This window comes from Periplaneta americana, chromosome 15 (genome assembly GCF_040183065.1).
Source record: "Periplaneta americana isolate PAMFEO1 chromosome 15, P.americana_PAMFEO1_priV1, whole genome shotgun sequence".
In the NCBI taxonomy this organism is placed as follows: Eukaryota; Metazoa; Arthropoda; class Insecta; order Blattodea; family Blattidae; genus Periplaneta; species Periplaneta americana.
This window is the reverse complement of record NC_091131.1, coordinates 145,456,965-145,476,790: the sequence shown is the minus strand read 5'-3', so window position 1 is coordinate 145,476,790 and position 19,826 is coordinate 145,456,965. Positions and strand designations below refer to the sequence as shown.

General features: G+C 35.5%; 1 long non-coding RNA gene across 6 annotated transcripts in view; it reads left to right on the top strand.

Moving 5' to 3' along the window:
* The window catches only part of LOC138715430 (uncharacterized), a 77,256-nt gene that overhangs the window by 35,505 nt on the left and 21,925 nt on the right, over positions 1 to 19,826 (top strand). For all 6 annotated transcript variants that reach the window (XR_011336325.1, XR_011336324.1, XR_011336326.1 and 3 more), the window contains 2 exons: positions 4,610 to 11,379; positions 16,907 to 17,053. This is a non-coding gene — a long non-coding RNA (uncharacterized lncRNA). The remainder of the gene's footprint in view (positions 1 to 4,609; positions 11,380 to 16,906; positions 17,054 to 19,826) is intronic.

The window sequence follows — 19,826 nt, the reverse complement described above, 5'->3', positions numbered from 1 at the left end:
TTTTAACAATTTAAATCATACAAATACATACACATATTAAATTAACATACTAGGGTTGGATAAAAAGTAATGGCAACAGTTCGATATTTCCGACATGGCTTTATTCACAGGGGTACAACATTTACGTACCTTCTATATAGTCACCCCCCTTATTTATTACCTTTTGCCAAATGTTTGGAAGGCGTCGTACACCATCAGCGTGTCCATCTTTGTTGATGTTCTGTATTGACCACCCTAAAGTATGGATAAGTTCATCTCTGATATTGTATCGGGTCCCTCGCAGTGGTTCTTTCACTTTGGTGAAAAGATCGTAATTGCATGGATCATATCGGGTGAGTACGGTGGATGTTCCAGTAGTCCGCGCTTTCCATCTGCCTTGGAGGTACAGCGTGGTGCAGTATTACCCCATCAATGTCATACGCCACAATGAACATCTTCACAGCACTTTGTGTAGGGCGCACTTTCTTTGGACAAGGAGAACCAGGATGCTTCCATTCATTTGATTGACATTTCAAGTTTGGTTCATACGAGCGAGTCCAGGTTTCGTCCATAGCGACGATTCGTCCAAGAAAGTCGTCACCTTCCCTTTGGTACCGGTGCAACAAGGCCTTCGCGGAACGCTTTAACCCATCGTGCAACTGTGCAATATGGCAACGCTGCATCGCCACATGCTTCACGCAGTCCCTGAAAACATTCTTGTGCACTATGACCTCGTGCCATTTCAATTTTGATCCAGGAATGTTGCTCTAGTATTGTAAGGATGGTCGTAGGGTGCTCGCACTATCCCTATGAAAGTGAACGTTCTACACACTGCAGTAAATTGATGGAGTATTGTCGCCGCTGGCTGCACTAACTCATCTAACAGTCCTTGTTCATGTCCACACAGCTGGCAGCTCTCGAATGCACCATCGTCACGTGACAGCAGTGCTGCCATTACTTTTTATCCAACCTATGTATATTCTTTAAAAATTAAATTCCTAACGCTACTTTTGAAATTTTTTATACTAAAATTTTCCAAATTTGGGTATTTTTCAATTATTTTATTGTATAACCTTGGACCATAGTAGGTATCATAGCTAAGAGCTGGGCTTGTTAAACACTTCGTTTCCTCTAGTCGTATAAAATCGGATCTTTTAGTTACATATTTATGATGATACAATTTGAATTTATTACGATTTTTATCTATGAAGTTTAATAAGGCAATATAGTAAATCTGTTTAATTTTCAAAACATTAAAATCAGTGAACAAAAGCTCGGATGAGTAATCAATTGGTTTATTTTAATTATTCTTTTCTGAATAAGTATTAGTGGAGTGAAATTAGAATTACAAGCATTTCCCCATCCTAAAATTCCACATTGGAGAATGGATTGAAATAAAGCTAAGTAAATGAGACGAAAAAAATATTGACTGGTAAATATGACTGAAGTATAACAAAGATATAAAGTTTTACGTAATCTATTGCATGAATATGTAATACGTTTATTCCATCGTAAATGTTGGTCAATTGTAATGCCTAAATACCTAACTTCTGAGGATTCGGTTAATATAGGACATTCACAATTTTAAGAAGAACAATAAGAATGACGAATTTTGAGCCTACAAGAAGATTGAGGAGATTTAAGACCATTGGACCTTAGTGAAAACGGGACAACAGTTGTTTTGGATATGTTTAAGGAAAGAGCATTTGGTTTGGTTTGGTTCCAATAAGTTGTTTCCAGTTTGAATAGTTATGTATTCCAAGGGATTTTGTCGGATTTGTGACATTTCAATGTTAGTTTGGGGAATGAGATGCGTTTGTAATCTTTTAACTTTCTGCATAAATCCTTCTTGTGTGTTTAATTTAGTAACTTAGGGAAGATTTTGTATTTTCTCCAATAGTCTGCATTAGACAGTCTAATTAATTTCTCATACCGGATTTCTGCTTGTTCTTGAAAGTCGTGTATCAGTGGCTTTTGTTGAGTAAGTTGTCTCATTGAATCTGTTGGTGTGGATTTCCCTGCACCTATAATTAAATGTACTGCTTGGTTTTGAAATTTTTCTATTTTATTTCATTGTTGTGGGGTGCATGTGATGAGTATTTCACTACAATATTTGAGGACAGGTTTCATGTACATATAAGTGGAATTTAGTGTACCGGTACATCTCTGGCTTCCCCATTTGCAGCCAGCTAATCTTTTTAACAGATTTAATCTCTTTTTGGCTTTTTCTATTACAGTATTAATATCATCTTTTCAAGATAATTTGTTACCAGTATCAAATATGACTCCTAGATATTGTGAATTGATTGCTCTTTGTAAGGGAAGTCCATTAAGCTTGATGTTTATGTTATATGATGTCTATATTCTCGACGGTTTCTACTCAGCTGTCGTCACTTGGAGAGGAAATTAGAATCCGTCGATGTGCATCTGGACAACGTTCACAATTCCGCAGCAATGTTCCTGCTGATAATGCTGAGGAATATTACAGGAGGACTGTATTTTTGCCATTCCTATCTAATATGCAGTCTCAGATAAAAACAAGATTTGCTAAACATAACATTTTGACAAAATTTTTGCGTCTGATCAAGGAAGATGGGGTTGCTAGTGATTTTATAGTTCTGGCCAAGTTTTATTCTCAAGTAGATACTAATTTTTGTGTCCAAGATGTCCAAGATGAGGAATTGGTATGTGAATTTGAACTCTGGAACACATTTTGTAAAGGAAAACAGTACAAGTCAGTGTGGGAAATGTAGCCTATATTGCATGTGAATATGATTTCTATCCTCATGTGAAAGAGCTGTTGAAGATTTTATTAACATTGCCAGTGTCCACAAGTACAAGTGAAAGGTCGTTTTCGACTCTTAAGAGATTAAAGTCATACCTGAGAAACACCATGGGAAATGATCGTCTAAATGGTCTTGCTTTGCTAAACATCCATCATGATATCACAGTTTCTCCACAAGATGTGGTTACTGCACTAAAGATAAAGCCAAGAAGACTGGATTTTGTTTTGTAAAAAGAAATTGACAGAGGTATGTTTGTGTGTATATGTGTGCGTGCGTGCATTTATGTAACTTGACGTTCTTTCATTGGACCCCCCCCCCCCCCCAAGAGAAATTCCTGGGTGTGCCCCTGGCTGAGAGTACTTCTTTCTTAAATGTGGCCACTTTACAAGTTTCCAGTCTATAAAATTGTCTCTATTACTGTTCTCTTCTGCTTGTTTTCTGGCTGAATCACGAGCTACTTTTGATGTCATTGATTCTGGTTCACGTTAACATTTTGTTTAAAAAACTTAAAATTGTTTAAACACACGTTAAAAGTGTTAAAATTTTTTAAGAAGGTTATGTACCTTAGACAGACGGCCTGTTTTGATGCCGGTTCTGTATCATCTTCAGTATCCTACGAACTACTGATGTTCCTGTTGATCTTGCATACTGCCATTTGCATTCGTCAGTTGTAGGGGTGGGGGTGAGTTGCTCCTATGGTGGGGGTGTTTGTTTGTGTGCTATGTATCATGATGTCGAATAATGTGTGGGTATTGAACTGTAATTGTGTGTTAAGTATATGTTGTGGGTGTGGTATTGTATGTTTGTATATTTCGTATTGTTCTAAGATGTTTAACTGTGGACTTTTTGGAGTGATGTGTAGAATTTCCATATCTGTTTCTATATTATTGTAGTCATGATTATTGTTGATAATATGTTCTGCGTAATTTGATGTGATGTATGGTTTGGTTATATCTTTGATGTGTTCTTTATATCTTGTTTGAAAGGTTCTTCCTGTCTGTCCTATGTAAAAATGTGGGCAACTATTGCATTTTAGTTTCTAAACCCCAGTTGAATTATATTTATTTGAATGTTTGATGTGATTATTTAGATATTTCTGTGTTGTGTTATTTGTTTTGTATGCTATCTAGTATTTTAGTTTTCTGAATGAAATTGCAATTTTGTAAGTATTGGTTGTGATATGTTAATGTTATTTATTTATTCTCACGTGGTGTTTGTGTTGGTTTGTTCTGTTTTTGTTTTGACTTTTTTATTAGTGTGTCTATCATGTTAGAGTTATACCCATTGTCTTGTGCTATATATTTTATTGTGTTTATTTCTTCAGTATTGTTGTCATTGTTCATTGGTATGTTAATTAATCTGTGTGTCTTTGTACGGAAAATTGCATGTTTATGTTGTATGGGATGGTTAGACGAATTGTGTATGTGTGTTGCAGTTGTGGTGGGCTTCCTGTATATTTTGAATTCATGTCTATTATTTGTTTTGGTTATGGTGATGTCTAAGAAATTTATAGCTTGGTTACGTTCTGTTTCTATTGTATACATTAATTTGGGATGTATTTTGTTGAGTTGTTGATGTAGGTTTTCTATTTGTCTTTTGTTTCCATTATATAGGGCTATTATGTTACCTACATATCGATGCCAGTACATTATTCTCTCTGCGTGTTTGTTGTTGTCAGTGTTTAGTATGTGTGTTTGTTCTATATTATGAATAAAGATTTCAGATAATATACTTGATATAGGTGAACCCATTGGTAATCCTTCAGTTTGTGTATAATATTTATTGTTATGTGTGAAATAATTTTGTTTTGTATTAATCTTTTTTTTAATGTTTCTTCCCTTTAGATCCCAAAGCAAGCAAAGAGCTAGTGGCATACTAGTTGGCATCAAAAGAGGAATACGGTAACTTTAACCTTCAACATTATTAAACAAATGACTGAGGAAGACAAATCTGAAGTAACGAATATATTATGCAAATCTGGCTTTCAGGTAGAAGCTCCCTGTTGTAGAAGTGTCATTTGCAGAATTTGATAACAAATGAGTTCCATCAATTCATACCCTTCCAATTATTGCATTTATACTGGTAACGATAGAGTTATAAATTCTTAACAGTGAGTAGTTTCAATACTAATGTAGTAAAGTCACAAGAAGTATTTCCTTGATGTGCAATATTTCACGAGAATAAAATAAAATTCTCATAGTAACAGCTAAAATGCCTTGTCCATACTAGTTAAGTATTTAAAATGGAGCACGATTATGTACAGAAAAAGCACTGTTTAATAATGTAATTGAAAAAAAAATTAAAGAAACATTTGATATTATCAAAACTTCTGCATTTGTGTCTGACTTTATATTTCCTTATAATATGATTGCATAATTACTCTAGTCCAGTAAATCAGTCAGCTCTGTTACACCATTCTGTTCCTATGGGTACACAGTTGAAAAAGAAATCCACCAATGTCAGCACAAGCCAAGATGATGCACAAAAAACCATCTTGATTGTACTGCTATGTTCACCCATTTTGATTTGTTTGTGTGTCATACTCTTGCTTTATGTTTTAGTCTAAGCATTAATTGTTACTCTGTCAGATCTGTTAGTGTTGTGTTTTCCACAAATAACAAGATATAAAGTCAAGATCAAGAGGACATAATAGTACACGTGTGCAGTAGTTAAGTTGCTATTTTGGAGATTTTTAAGCCAAAAAAAAAAACTTTAGGTTCGCACATGCTTATTTGCTTTGTCATGTCTGTTACCTGTCAGATCTGTTACTCCATGTCATGTCTGTTACATCATTCAAAACAGAGCCTCAATTTTTTTCTAATTATCTATCATTAAAGAAATTAAAGCTCAAATATCTTCGCCTTAAGGGCAATCTACTAAGATAATTGTTACTGAAAGAATGGTTCGGAGATTTGAAAGCATATAAATGTCCTACTAATCGGTTGCTAGCCGAGGAGTAGTAAGTTCAGTGGTGGGGTTGCCACCTTATAGCCTTTGGACCGGCTTTGGGACTCCGTTCCAGACTCCCAAGACAAATTCTCCACTATATACCACATGGAAGACGATCTTTGGGACGCCCCCTGAAAAGATGGACAGAGACCATAACAGGCCACTAGGCCTAATACCTGCAATGACGATGATGATGACGATGATGATGATGTTGATGATGATGATGATGATGATGATGATGATGATGATGATGATGATGATGGTTTCTGTTAATTACTGAACAAGTTATTATTTTATATTAGGTAAAAGATTTGATATTAAGATATTTAATATACTAATTGTTCATTTTTGATCTGAAGTTAGTTCTGTTACTATTCTAAGAACTATGCACTGTTTGAAGAATATCTGATATAAAAACAAAGGAATTCTATTTCTATAAAGATCCACTGTCTTGTCCCATAACACTCCTGACATTTCGTCGTGCCATCAAAGATTCATCGATGCTTGTAGAGAATGCTGTAAAGCAAGGTCAGTGTACAGTGGCTGATTACTATGGCAGAGACATTGCACTATATTAATACATGCAGAATATGCACTAAATAATACTTTAATTTTGACGTTCTCAATCGTCCATTTGTTATACAAATTTCGCAAATGACCCAGAAATGTATTGTAGTTCTTGAAAACAAAGAACTGTAATTGTTCAGCTGCAACATTGGCTTCCATTATTGCAAACATATCAATGTCTTTATCTATTAGAATTTTATGTATTTTAGTTTTCTTGGCTTGATTAAGGCCCCCAGCATTCCACTGTAAGACCTTCAGCTGAGGTAGAATTATATTGTGTTTTGTCTTCTTATGTGATGCTAAAATATTCCCCGTCCGGAGATCCGAATGAGGGGACTTTTTTTACCTCCGAAATATTTTACTTCGGATTGTATTTGTCATTGGAGCATGTTGGATGGTCGTTTTTTTTCTATGTTCATTAAACATAGTTCAGGGGGTACCACGAGAAGGTGACCATCATCACCCCCAGAACACCAATATAGCGCGACATATTATTTTGGCAGAAGGCTAGCCTTGTTTCATACTGAGATGTAGTGAATTGATATCTCCTCTCTTGTCCCCTTCAAGCTTCCGAGTCAAGGTCGTAGCCATGCCTTTTTAGAGGTTTAGAGACTTCTGCCACAAATCTCGCACCAAACTCTGCATCCTGGAATGACTGTCAACAGTGAAGGATGTAGTGAAAACCAAGTCTTACGATACATCATTATTGCAAACGTATAGACCTATTGTTACTAGGTATAATAACTCAATTTTTTTGGGTCTGCTAAGAATCAAAATCTATTAATTTGAGAAAAAAAAATTCCGGCACCTGGAATCGAACCCGGAACCTCTCAGCTGTGCGCGCTGAATGCTCTTTCCATCTGACCCACACCGGGACATGATCCATGGTGACGGCCGAACTTCTCTCATTGTATTATCAATAGCCTACTACCTGCAATTAAGACATTCAAGCCATGTATGCAGGAGCGCATATTTAAATGGCTTCATGGTCATTTTCAACAACAGTTCATGAGTTACTGTTAACATTGATATATACATATATATTTTTATATGAGGTCTCGCCATCCTCATTGAATAATCAATGGCTATAAGTAGCCATCAGAGGTCTGCATCGACGTTTTCGCTCGAGCGCTAAGTAGTTCATAGCATAATCGATAGGTAGCGCACATGCATGATGGGTAAAATTGTCATGAGCGATAAATCCTCGAACGGTATAAGCCGAGCGTTAGACATTCGTTCTTGTTACAGTGATGAACTGTGTAGTAACATCAAAGATGTTTATCATTTCAAAACTTTGCAGTGTTTAACTAACCTCTCCATAGTACAATTACAAAACTTGCATTAAAATGTAATATAAATATTGTAGGTAAATGTTCTTTTTTTTTTTTTTTTTCCACGCAGGAATGATTCTGTTTTTGCCATATCTGATAGATGTTATTGGATGTAAATGTAATTATTATAAACGGAGAACACAATCACGATAATGCAAGAACTGTATCAAGTTTTCTAGTAATAATAATAATAATAATAATAATAATAATAATAATAATAATAATAATAATCTCTAATAATTAGTGTATCAATCTTTGCGTCTGTAACAGTTGTGCAGCTTGATTATTCGTTTTATTATATTTTCTGTGACGTTATCTCTGTACTAATATTGTTATTAATCTACTGCTATATCAATAATATTTTGTAAAACGTTTCTACATTGTCGCAGTATATAGGCGGAACACTATGTATGGACCTATCAAATTATATATGTGGTAAATCAAATATTGAATAATTATGAATTAGCAATAATAACTGTATATCGAAGTTTTTCATACTATTTTATTGATAACTTCATGTTCCTGTTTTGGTACGTTCCACTGACTTTTCCATTAAACGTTTGTCATAAACGCAGAAAATAAAGCCTTATTTTTACCGTGTGAGCAAAACATATGTGTATCTTATTTGTCGCCTTCCATACAAGATAAGACATGTTGGTGAGGTGACCTTGTACTGTGCTTCTATTTATTACGAGCGTATCACGACCGATCTTACCTCACTCAAGGGTGCGACACTCGACCGAGTTCAAGCGAGCGATTTAACTCCAATGCAGCATTCTGATAGCTATACTGTAAATATCTATTAATTTGAGAAAAATTCGTTCCAGCACCTGGAATCGATTCATTGATTATTCAATGAGGATGGCGAGACCTCATATAAGAATATATATGTACCAGTAGGCTATATGAGCCTCAAAAGCCTCTTAAGAGCTTAGTCACTGACAGATATTCCCCTCAGAATTTGTCATTTGAGCTCAGCAGGCGCTACATGCCCAGCAGAGTAGGCGAACTGTCTGGTCTTGCCTAGGCTCTCTGCCCTGATCATGGAACCTGTATGTAGTTTCGAAACGTTAGAAATGTTAGCTCCAGGACATAGTGCAATATCCAAATCACATTCACCGTGAAAACCTAAAAAACACATATAATTTAAGGTTATATAGAAGGTCTAACTCCAAACTTGTTAGCAGAATTTTTGTAATGTGACATTGTTTATGCATTGCCAAGTAGAGACAAATGATACTTTGGAGAAATTGCATTAATGCAATCTAAAGCATAAATGAATTCAGAACTGTGTTTTGTACATGTCGAAATGGAAATTAAATAAAACTTGGTTTAATGTAACATAGCAGCAGCAGCAGTATCTATTGCCCAGACACTTGGAAGTTCTCCATTCACCTTGCAACTTTGCAGTATAATTTAGAGTCCGAATCCAAAAAATCTGATGCCAAAGCTGGACATTTTCGTAAATGTTCTTGATTCATCAAAGAGTCTTCTAGATTACACAGGATGCATTTTGGTGAACAAAAAATTTCAATTTTAAACAGGGTGCTGCAAACAGTCATGACCAGTTAGCATCCGAAATTTTGCTACTGAATCATGTCGAAAAGAATCAGATACCTTATATATTCTTTTTCAGTAAGTAATACTGACCAAGATTTATTATTGCTGTTTTCTTAAAATTTCTTCAGAATTTTGATTTGAAATTTAATTTTAATGTAACATAACATGACTTAAAATACAGATTAGCCTAAAAAAGTATACACTGTTCGTTTATAAATAACTTTAGAACAAATTCAGATAAAATTCTCATTTTCGGGGAAATTGTAGCTTAATGGATAGGTCGAAGAGGTGCTGTCGAGTACCCAGCACAGTCCCCAAACCTAACACCAATTTCTACATATGGGGGACCCTAAAGGATGTTGTTTATTGGGAAACGCCAGCTACACTGGATGTGCTACGAGAACAAATCAAAATTTAACGTCATGTGCAGCTATGACACTGGACACATTACGGAACTTAGTTCGTGGAGCAGTTCAGCGGCATCAGTAGTGTTTGGATGCTGTTGGTGGTCACTTCGAACACCTACATTAAGCTACAATTTCATGAAAAACGAGAATTTTTTCTCAATTTGTTTCACTGTTTTAGGACCCCATCTTCTTTCATTCAGAGCAGAACTAAGTACAGATCTAATACTTTTCTTCTTAGGCATAATTGACAACTTATCCAACTAAATATAACAACTATAAATAAACAGAACACTACAACTATACTTATTTCACTATTTTTAGGTCTATGTAAATGTTTCTGTGTAAATGAAACACTCAGCAAACGAATATAAACCCACAACACAAAACTAAACACTCAACTAACGATTATAAATGCACAAAACAAACCAAACAAGGCTGCAGGCCGAGTTTGATAACCAGTCTAGTATTGTAATATGAAGTTACGACATGTGTATCGTACAAAGTTTCATCCGCTTTGATAAAAAAAAATAATGTAAAATTGAATACTGTCTAAATGTAAAATTTTTATTGCCAGCTATATACATTTGCTTTGTAGGTGATCGATTCATATAGAGGGCCTTGTACGAGAAACATTTGAAGCTATATACATTTGCTTTGTAGGTCATCGATTCATATAGAGGGCCATGTACAAGAAACATTTGAAGAATGTTATTATTGTCGATATTGTCACCATGACTATTTATAAATGTGTCAATGGTATTGCATTAACAGCTGTACTGATTTATTAATTCCAACAAAATCGCGACAGAGGTATGAAGAGGAATATAAGAAGTTTGAAGAGTGGTGTAAAAAAAAAGTAGAGAATATTTCTGAAAAGTTTATGCTGGAATATTTTTCAATGAAAAGTGAAAAGAACAAATCAAGTTCTCTGTGGATTCATTATTCTATGCTGCGGTGTACGGTATCACTGAAGAAAAACGTGGACATCAATCAGTAAGTAGACATAATAATTGTTAGCTTTTTAAAGCAAAAAAGTGAATTGTGAAAATGTTACCATTAATGTGTATAACAAATAAAAAGCTTACAAGGACAAGGATCCTGCTGATCCAAAGTTGCACTCGGGCATGGGTTCGATTCCAGCTTGTGCTCATTACTGGTAGTTTTTTCAGAGGTTTTCTCCAACCATAAGACGAATGCGAATGTCAGGTAATCTATGGTGAACCCTCGGCCTCATCTTGCCAAATAATTACCATCACGCTATTACCAATACATCAATGCCAAATATCCTAGTAGTTAATACAGGGTCGTTAAATAACCAACTAAAAAAATTGCAGACAGCAATCAGAGTAGTATAATATAGCATTAATGGTTGAAGTGTTGATCAAAACGTTTTAGTGGTGGTGGTAGCAGTATGTGTAAGAAGAGTAAATAGTTGGTGTACTATGGTTGATGTTTAAGAAAGTGCGAAGTTAATACAGTGCTAATAGTACCTCCCTCATGCCACTAACTCTGCTACAGAAAAGAATAATAAAATTATGCCTTAATAAATTCTTGATTACCCTTCAGAACTGCTGTATTCAGGATTTAAAGTATTTGACTTCCATCAAATTCATAACAATGTATTATTGAATTTCGTACATAAAAACCGAAATATATTTAATTTATATTCACATATGTCAATTGATGCCCACTGGAGCAAGCACGCGCTTTAGAGCTGAGGAGAGCCTGAGCCCTTTACAGCGGAAAGGAAAGAGACAGACGAAAGAAGTAGTATATGCCGCATGGTCGAGCTATGTTCAGGTATGGCCAGCACTGATTCAATAGATAAAGTGAAGAGAACTTATTAAAACTGTATCCATGTTAATTTTTAGATTTGTCTGGAAGTATAAGTGCATTATAAGAGTGTAAGTTTTAATTTTAATGTTCATTTTTCACAAGTTTGATTTTTTTGTTCAAAAGAAATACTGTATTTTCTCAACTTTCTTTATAGAAAAGTCAAATTTTCAGATATAAACCTATTTACTTAGTAGCCTTACAGAATGTATTCGTTAATTTAATATACCGTAAATGCGTATTACTGAAGATAGTGTATTGAAAGTTTTGAAAATATTCGCATGGAAACGAATTAACAAAGCAACTACTTTTACATCATAAGCAAAAGATACGTCCCCATGTGTTGTAAAAATGTCAGCTCTATAGCTTCAGCACATTTCGAGAAAATAATTTAATATTCTGATGATGGGAAGTTGCTCACCAATATCACCTTAAAAGCATAATGCGATAAGAGTTTTGTTATGGAATATTAGTTACACACTTAAAACATATACAGCACCTAGGTAACTTTGCTTAGTACTGTAATATTTTTTTGATTATTTGATTGATTATTTTTATAGGGCTAAAGGTATCATCAATATCCAGTGGCATATACTGGTTAAAGGGTTTGGGCTACCACTGACCCAATTATTACACAAAATATATTTTAAAATCCCTATAATAAAATTCCTTACATATTTATGTGAATTCCAGACGTCTTGATTGGGACGAAAATACGTTGATGACTACGTCCTTGAAATTACAGTTGGGCCACTTGCAAAGTTTCTGTAGAAATGACTTTTCAATGGATATTAGTGCCAAGCCGGATAAACGTTCTTGTGTATGAGTTGATCTACAGTAGGATTTTATTCTCTTCAACGCAGAAAGTGTTCTTTCTACGGATGCTGACGTAGCTGGTATTGTCACAATTAATGTTGCCAATTTAAGGACTTCAGGAATAACTTGGTTCAGCTGGTTTTCATATATGGCAGATAATATTTCATGGATAGGTTTGTTCGAAAAATCAAAGACTTCTGCTGAATATATTACACTTAATTCATTTTTCAAACGTACTTGATCAAAGTGACTGTTATAGGACTGAAATAATTTGTTTAGTGCCTCATTCGGAAAGTTTTCTCTATAAGCAGAAAATTTTTGAGAATCTAGAAGATGTGTGAACTGAAGCTTTCCATAATCAGAAAATCTGTCAGTAATTTCCATGTGCATACGATCTAGTATGCTGTAGTACAGCTGCCTGTATTTCAATTCATCATCTCCTTTTCTTCGCTTTAATGGTGGTTCCATTGTATTGGCTGAAGAATTTTCATTTTCCATATTACTCCATATGGACGGAAACCCACTACGTCTGAACTCGGATATAGCCTAGTATTTTTTAACTTTGATACCTCTTGCAAGCAGTATGCTATGTCTAGACTTTTTGTCTGAAGAATATTGTAGAGCACATCTGTATGTGCGAACACTCTAGCATAGACTTCAAGAAGAAATATATTCTGAAACTGTGTGAAAAAATTCAAATATCCTTGAGCCTGCACATTTACAGCATCATCCCAGTTTTCTTCAGAGTCATTACAAATGATATTTTTAAAGAAAGCAGTCCGTTTTTCTCTGTATTCCTTTACTGTATTTACAAGCCGAGATGTAAAATTCAATCTAGTTGGTGCTACTTTTGGGAGTTTCTTGTTCATAAATTCCTTGAGTTTTCTGATCTTTTAGGAGATGATGAGAAAAATGCCGCTAAAACCGACAGTGTATTGAAAAAAATGCGGCATTCTGGAATGGATGAAGTAGTTTGTTGCAAAACTAAATTGAGAACATGGCTGTAGCAATGGACAAATAGTGCTTGAGGATACTTTCCTTGAACTTTTGTTTTTAAGCCATTAATATTTCCCGCCATAACTGAAGCACCATCGTATGTCTGTGCAATTAACTTATTGCCGACATTGTATTCTGCTATAACACCTTCCACATGCTGAAACAAAGCAGTAGCAGTTTTGTCCGAACTGACATTTGTGAATCCTATAAACCGTTCTTGAACATTGGCAGTACTGTCGACGTATCTTAAAACAGTGGACAATTGACTCTGATTAGAGCAGTAACTTGTTTCATCAACAACAATGGCCACAAAAGGTTTTATGTTCTTTATCATAACCATACTTATAGCAAATATTAAGTCATTCTGAATTGCGAGAGAAGTATCACGAAATACTGTTGAACTCTCAAGATGATTGGCCAGTAAATGGTCAAATTCACTTAAGGAACTTAAATATTCAATATAATTTCCTATATTGTCTGATTCCACACTCTCGTTATGACCCCGAAAAGCCAATTCTTGTTTTCCTAGAAAGCAGACTGCGTTAATAAGATGCAGTAAAATCTCCCGATTTTTTTTTCACAAGAGCATTGTGTTGGTTGATGTGTAGAGCTTTTTGCTTATCTAGCTGTAAATCAATTCTTGTCTTCCCAAAGTTTGCAAAGTTCATGTTACTACAAATATGAGCTTTTGATTTGTCATATTCTAGGACTGCCGTTCGAAGGGAGTTCATATTAGAAAACCCCTCTTTTGACCACACATTAGTTTCGCGGCTAAATAACAAACATGGCCAGCAAAATAGTTTAGGCAGTTTAGAAGTACCACACAACCAATTCCACTTACCATATGATGTTGAAGTGAAATGGCGTGTGTACTCTCGCTGTTTTTCACGTCCATGGACAAATTTAACTCAGGAGTTGGTCTTTCCATTTTCACAATTTCAACTTTCTCGTTGTTATGTACGATGGTTAAAAGGCACTTTTAATAAACCTTCTATTACACAGTCATTTTCAACACAAACCTCTCCAGAAACTTGTTCTGCCACATTTTTCACAATATCACTTAATTGGGAAATTAAAAACTTAATAATTCACAATTAATATAACTCTTAGACACTCGAACAAATCACAGATTTAAAATAATGCACTGCAAGAACACAATCACATTCAATTGCTAGCGTACTAGGCGTATTGCTGCTTCGCGCCTGCGAAGAAACCGATCATGAGAGCGGCAACTCTCCCGGCCTACAGTGCACGATGGAAACAGAAGGGAGAGGGGGGGACGGGCAGTTGTGCTACAGGAGAGCGTGCGCGGTAAGGTCACAGGCTACCTCACGTAGCAAGCGGTTTCTCCAGCGATGCTGCCTTGACTACTTGTTTCTTTTCGAGAGCAGAGAGCGCATCTAAATCTAACAATTACTTTAATTTTAATTACTATGGTAAAACGAATAATACAAAATTATTACATTATGTTATATTATAAACTTTTTCTTTTGTAATTTCCTTGGGCTACCACCGGTAGCCCCGGTAGTCCGCAAAATACACCCCTGTCAATATCAACTACAACTTGTCATGTCATACTCAATCTCTTTTATTGGGATATCACTTTCTTTATGAATGATGTGTTTCATCCATTTAGTACAGTATAGTTGTATTACTATGGAATTTATGTGAATATTCCTTCTTATCTCTTTATTATGTTATTAACATTTAAAACACAACTGCAATATTAAGAAATTGGTATTAGTACTTTTGTTTTACAGACAATATAGATAATATTAAACAGAAAGAAGCCATATAAAAATAACGACATAAAATGTCATGTTCTGTTTCAAGTTTGTGCACCACTGTTTTCTTAATCCTACAGGCTGCTTATTCATATACACAACCCTTTCTCTTTCCAACTTAGCGCTTGATGCCCGAGCACGACGTCAAGGTCAGAAAAATGCGCTTGCTTTGACATCACTGATATAAATATAAAACCAAAAGATCAGAAAACATATATTATGCTTAACAGAACCTAAATCTATCATAGCTGTAGCATATAATCACAGTACCGGTAGCAACTTCGGTGCAAGGCTTTATAACATGATAACTTAATAGCTAAATTCCCAAATTTACAATTTACTAATGCTCCTTATTTAAAAAAATCAATTAAAAATTGCTTTTTAGAGAGAAAATTTAAAGTTCAATTATTGTGATATGTTTTTCCTTCTTCTTTTTATACTTTTTACTCTGTTATTTAATAAAATATCTTAACATTATGTGGAATGCCCTCTGAGCACGAGTATGTAACTTACTCTTTCTGGGGATGCTAGAATGTTTTTATATAAAAAGCAATATGTATCTTTGTTCTACGAGGGCTATTCATAAAGAAGCCGTTTATTTTTTACAAACCTGTGAATGACGTTACAGAATTGGGCTACAATACATTTGAAATTGTACACTCTAATTTATTTTTCCACACAGTTTCCAGTCACATTGAGACACTTGTCGTAGCATTTGACGAGCTTTGAAAGTCCGCAATCTTAGAATTCGGCCAACCTACGACGCTGGTTTTCAACTCTTCGTCATCGTCAAAGCACTTCGAGCCAAGCCACATCTTCATGTGCATGAAGAGATGGTAATCGCTAGGCACTAAATCTGGGCTATAGGGAGGTTGATCCAGTACTTCCAAGTTGAACTCTTGCAGTTTGGTCGCAGTATGATACACTGTATGCAGCCGGGCGTTGTCATGCAGGAAAATCACCCCAGAGCTTAACATGCCACGACGTTTGTTTTGAATGGCCCTTTTCAAGTTTGTTAGTGTGTTACAGTAACGCTCAGCATTAATTGTGGCATTCCTCTCCAAGAACTCCACTAGCAAAATTCCTTTCCTGTCCCAGAAGCATAAGTTTCCTCGTGGAAAGTGTTTGACGACACTTTGTGGATTTTTTCGGGGAGTGAGTATGGCCCCACTGCATTGATTGAAGCTTTGTTTCAGCATTCATATACCGCATCCAAGTCTCATCTCCTGTCACAATCTGATCGAAAAAGCATCACCTTCTCTTTTGTAACGCTCAAGAAAGGACAGTGCTGTTCCCATTTGCTGAGCCTTTTGTTCCTCAGAAAGGAATTTAGGCACCCATCTGGCAGAAAGTTTCCAGTAGCCCAAATCTTCGATAATCACCTTGTACAGAAGAGTACGACTAATCTGTGGAAAATCCTCACTAAGCTCCGACATGGTAAACCTGCGGTTTGCTCTAACCTTTTCGTCAACCAAACGAATCAGATCTGCATTCACGATACTCGGTCGACCACTTCTCTCTTCATCATGGACATTGGTTCGCCCAATTTTGAACATACGGCACCATCCAATTTTTAACAATCTCCCGAATTCCGCATTTCTCTTCTCTTCGAGCCTTCTTCTACCTTATTTTTGCATAATGTAAAAACTAATTGAAACATTTAATTTTTACATGCTTGAAGGTGATTTATATGATGGATTCTGTTGTTACAGAGAAGCACTGAAATGTGCAGCTAAGCTTATACAAAGAGTGTTTTCTTTTATGAACAGTAAGTGAACATATATATACATACATTCATATATGAGTTCTCGCCATCCTCATTAAATAATCGAGACTACTATTTTTTGTTAGTAGTCAACATGTAGATACCTATTAATTTTGAGAAAAATTCGTTCCAGCACCGGGAATCGAACCCAGAACCTCTCAACTCTGCGTGCTGAGCGCTCTTTCCAACTGAGCTATGCCGGGACACGATCCATGGTGCCAGCCAAACTCTCCTCATTATATCATCAATGGCCTACTACCTGCATTTTAGACATATACTGGTAAGTCATATATGCAGGAGCACATATTTAAATGACTTTATGGCCAATTTTAACAAGCTTTTTTTAATACTGTTAACATTGATATATACCTATACTCACATATCCTCAGATGTTCGAAAAAGGAGCGCGACACTTTAATCAAATCAGAACTGCAAATCACAGTCAATTTCAACTACTCATGTAGGAAATTTTTACAATTTGTTTGAAATTATTACACTAGGTAAAATATCTCAAAATACTTTAATTTAAGCCTAACTGCCAAAATGTAGAATAAAATTGTTTTTAGTACCGCTAATTGAATTGAATAATTTTTTAATTTTTTATGTGAAATATTGTAGACCACTTAGTCTCCCATACTTTCTTCAAACAGTTGGCAACCCTAGCACCAACACTATTTCTACCCAAGTCTTCAACAGAAATCAGAGTGAAAAGTCCATGTGCTTGTGTAATACTCATACATGTCTTCCACCTATTAGGAATATTCACACTTTGTCATATCTTCAAATAATTCTTTGGACATTCTGTAATATTCTGTGAATTTGTCTGGATGCTGAGCTAACTCTACCAATAAAACACTACAAGTACCATGATTTTCAACGTTTTGGACCAATGAATCTGAAACCTACGCCTCTATCTTCACATTCTTATTATTGACAATAGCAGAAGATCTCCATCTGATGACTCCACACAACATTACAACAAATAACATGGCATTATGTGTCACGCTCCATGTGCCATGCATCATGTTTCTTGCATCATCCAGTGTGTAACGTGCAGGGGCGAATCTAGTTACTTGGCGCCTCTAGGCAGAGAAAAATATTTCCGCCCCTTATTTCGCCCTATATGCATCATTTGGATCAACTGAAATAATTGATTCCTTGTCATTATTACTGTTTCTAATATCGGAAACGCCTGACTAAAATAAACCACACGCAGCACTATTTTCGGTAACTACTGTTTGCCACATTATTATCTGGACTCGAACTGGACCAAGCTGGCTATGTTTGTTTTTTAAATAACACATATTTTTCCACTTTTTCTCACAATTTCCTCCCTTTTTATTGCCTTGTCTTTCTCGAGTTTCCGGTATTGTTGTTTAGTCAGCTGTCCGAAGACAAGTCTGGACCCCACAATTGACACCATCAAAGCATCACTCATAAGGCAACTAGGCCAGGAGATAATGGGGTATGGTGATCAGTTCCTTTCCTCCTCCATTGCATACAACGCTAACTAGCTACATATTACACTAATGAGATTTTAGATGCAGTTCTTCCTCTGACACATATCGTCAAATAAGATTACTGTCTGATATAGATTTACATATCAGCCGGAACCTCAATCAGAGGTGTTTCCGATATTGAGAAACACTTAAATTTTTCCGACTGTCACTCATTATAATGAATATTGAAATATAAATCACCTAGGTACAAAACAACTGCACTCTTTACCGTTTCAAATTAAACTGAACTCCCAAGCGTCCGGCTGATAAAATGACTGGCGGTATTTTCTTTGAATTTAAGTCTGAATGGGGATTACTGAGTGTTGATACTGGCTACCCTTATACAGAGTGGCGTCTCTCATCATTTCATCACAAAGCTTATGATTGCAAGCAACGAGATTTGCCTTCCTAACATATCATTATATAATACCAGTAAGTTCTTTAATGTTATTTCGTGAGACTCTCACAGTGAGAGGGTATAATATTGAAAAAAGTACTAATGATTGCATTGTGACACTAATATTGAAAAACTGTCATTTTTCCTTGGCAGAGTGTTGATTAAATTTTAACTGATTGTTGCCAATGTTATTGATATCTTTTTCATTGTGCGCTTAAGTTCATGTACTCTTTTAAAGAGTTATGAATAAAATTTTAAAAATATAAAAAGATTTATCAGTAATAGCTTAAAAGCCGCCCCCTCAAATCTGCCACCCTAGGGAGCTGCCTAGTTTGCCTAGGCCTGTTAACGTGCCTAATCGATTTCATTGAAGCTACAGGGTCAGGTTGTGCACCCAAGTTACAAAGTACAGCTCTCATAGGAACGTGACATATTCACAGCATGAACTTCGATTACAAGCCTGGTTGCAGTGTAATGTTTACCTTTCTGAATGTTGCATATTTTTATACGAATGTTGTACTCAGATTGTACAGGTTATATATTGTTGTTCTCCAGTCCCTAGGCACTTGACAATAAGTCAATTGCTGTACGATGTTATCTTGTTTTAGCAATGTTTTGCATCCCGTGATGTGTTCGATGTTCATTTCTTCATTTGCATCACATAATACCATACACGGGCTGATGTATGGGAAATTTCCATCCTGTTCAGGTGGCTTGTCAAATAATCATGACATGACTTGTTATCAACCTGATTTATGTGGCCCTTGAGGGATTATGTCGGTGTTAATCGTTAAAAATTTTCAGGTTTTATCATTTGCTTCATCTGAATTTTGTTTTGGGCAGATGTGAATTTACTTCTGATTAGTTCTTTTACAGAATAAAATAGAAGTCTGTTGTAAAATTTCAGTTCCCTTTTTAGCCAAAAGTCTGCTGTTTCATTTTCCTTATGTCACAATGGGAAGGAATCAACTATTTTTTTTTTTTCTGTAGTTTAGTTAGATAATGCATCTGTTTTTATAATCTTGTATTTCAGCCTTTTTTGTGGTCTGTTGTAAGATTATAGTCTGTATGGCTGCCCTTCAATCTGATAATTAGAATTTATTTAATCTATATAAGAGATTTTGCAAACATAATATGTAAATAGCCAGAAATGCATA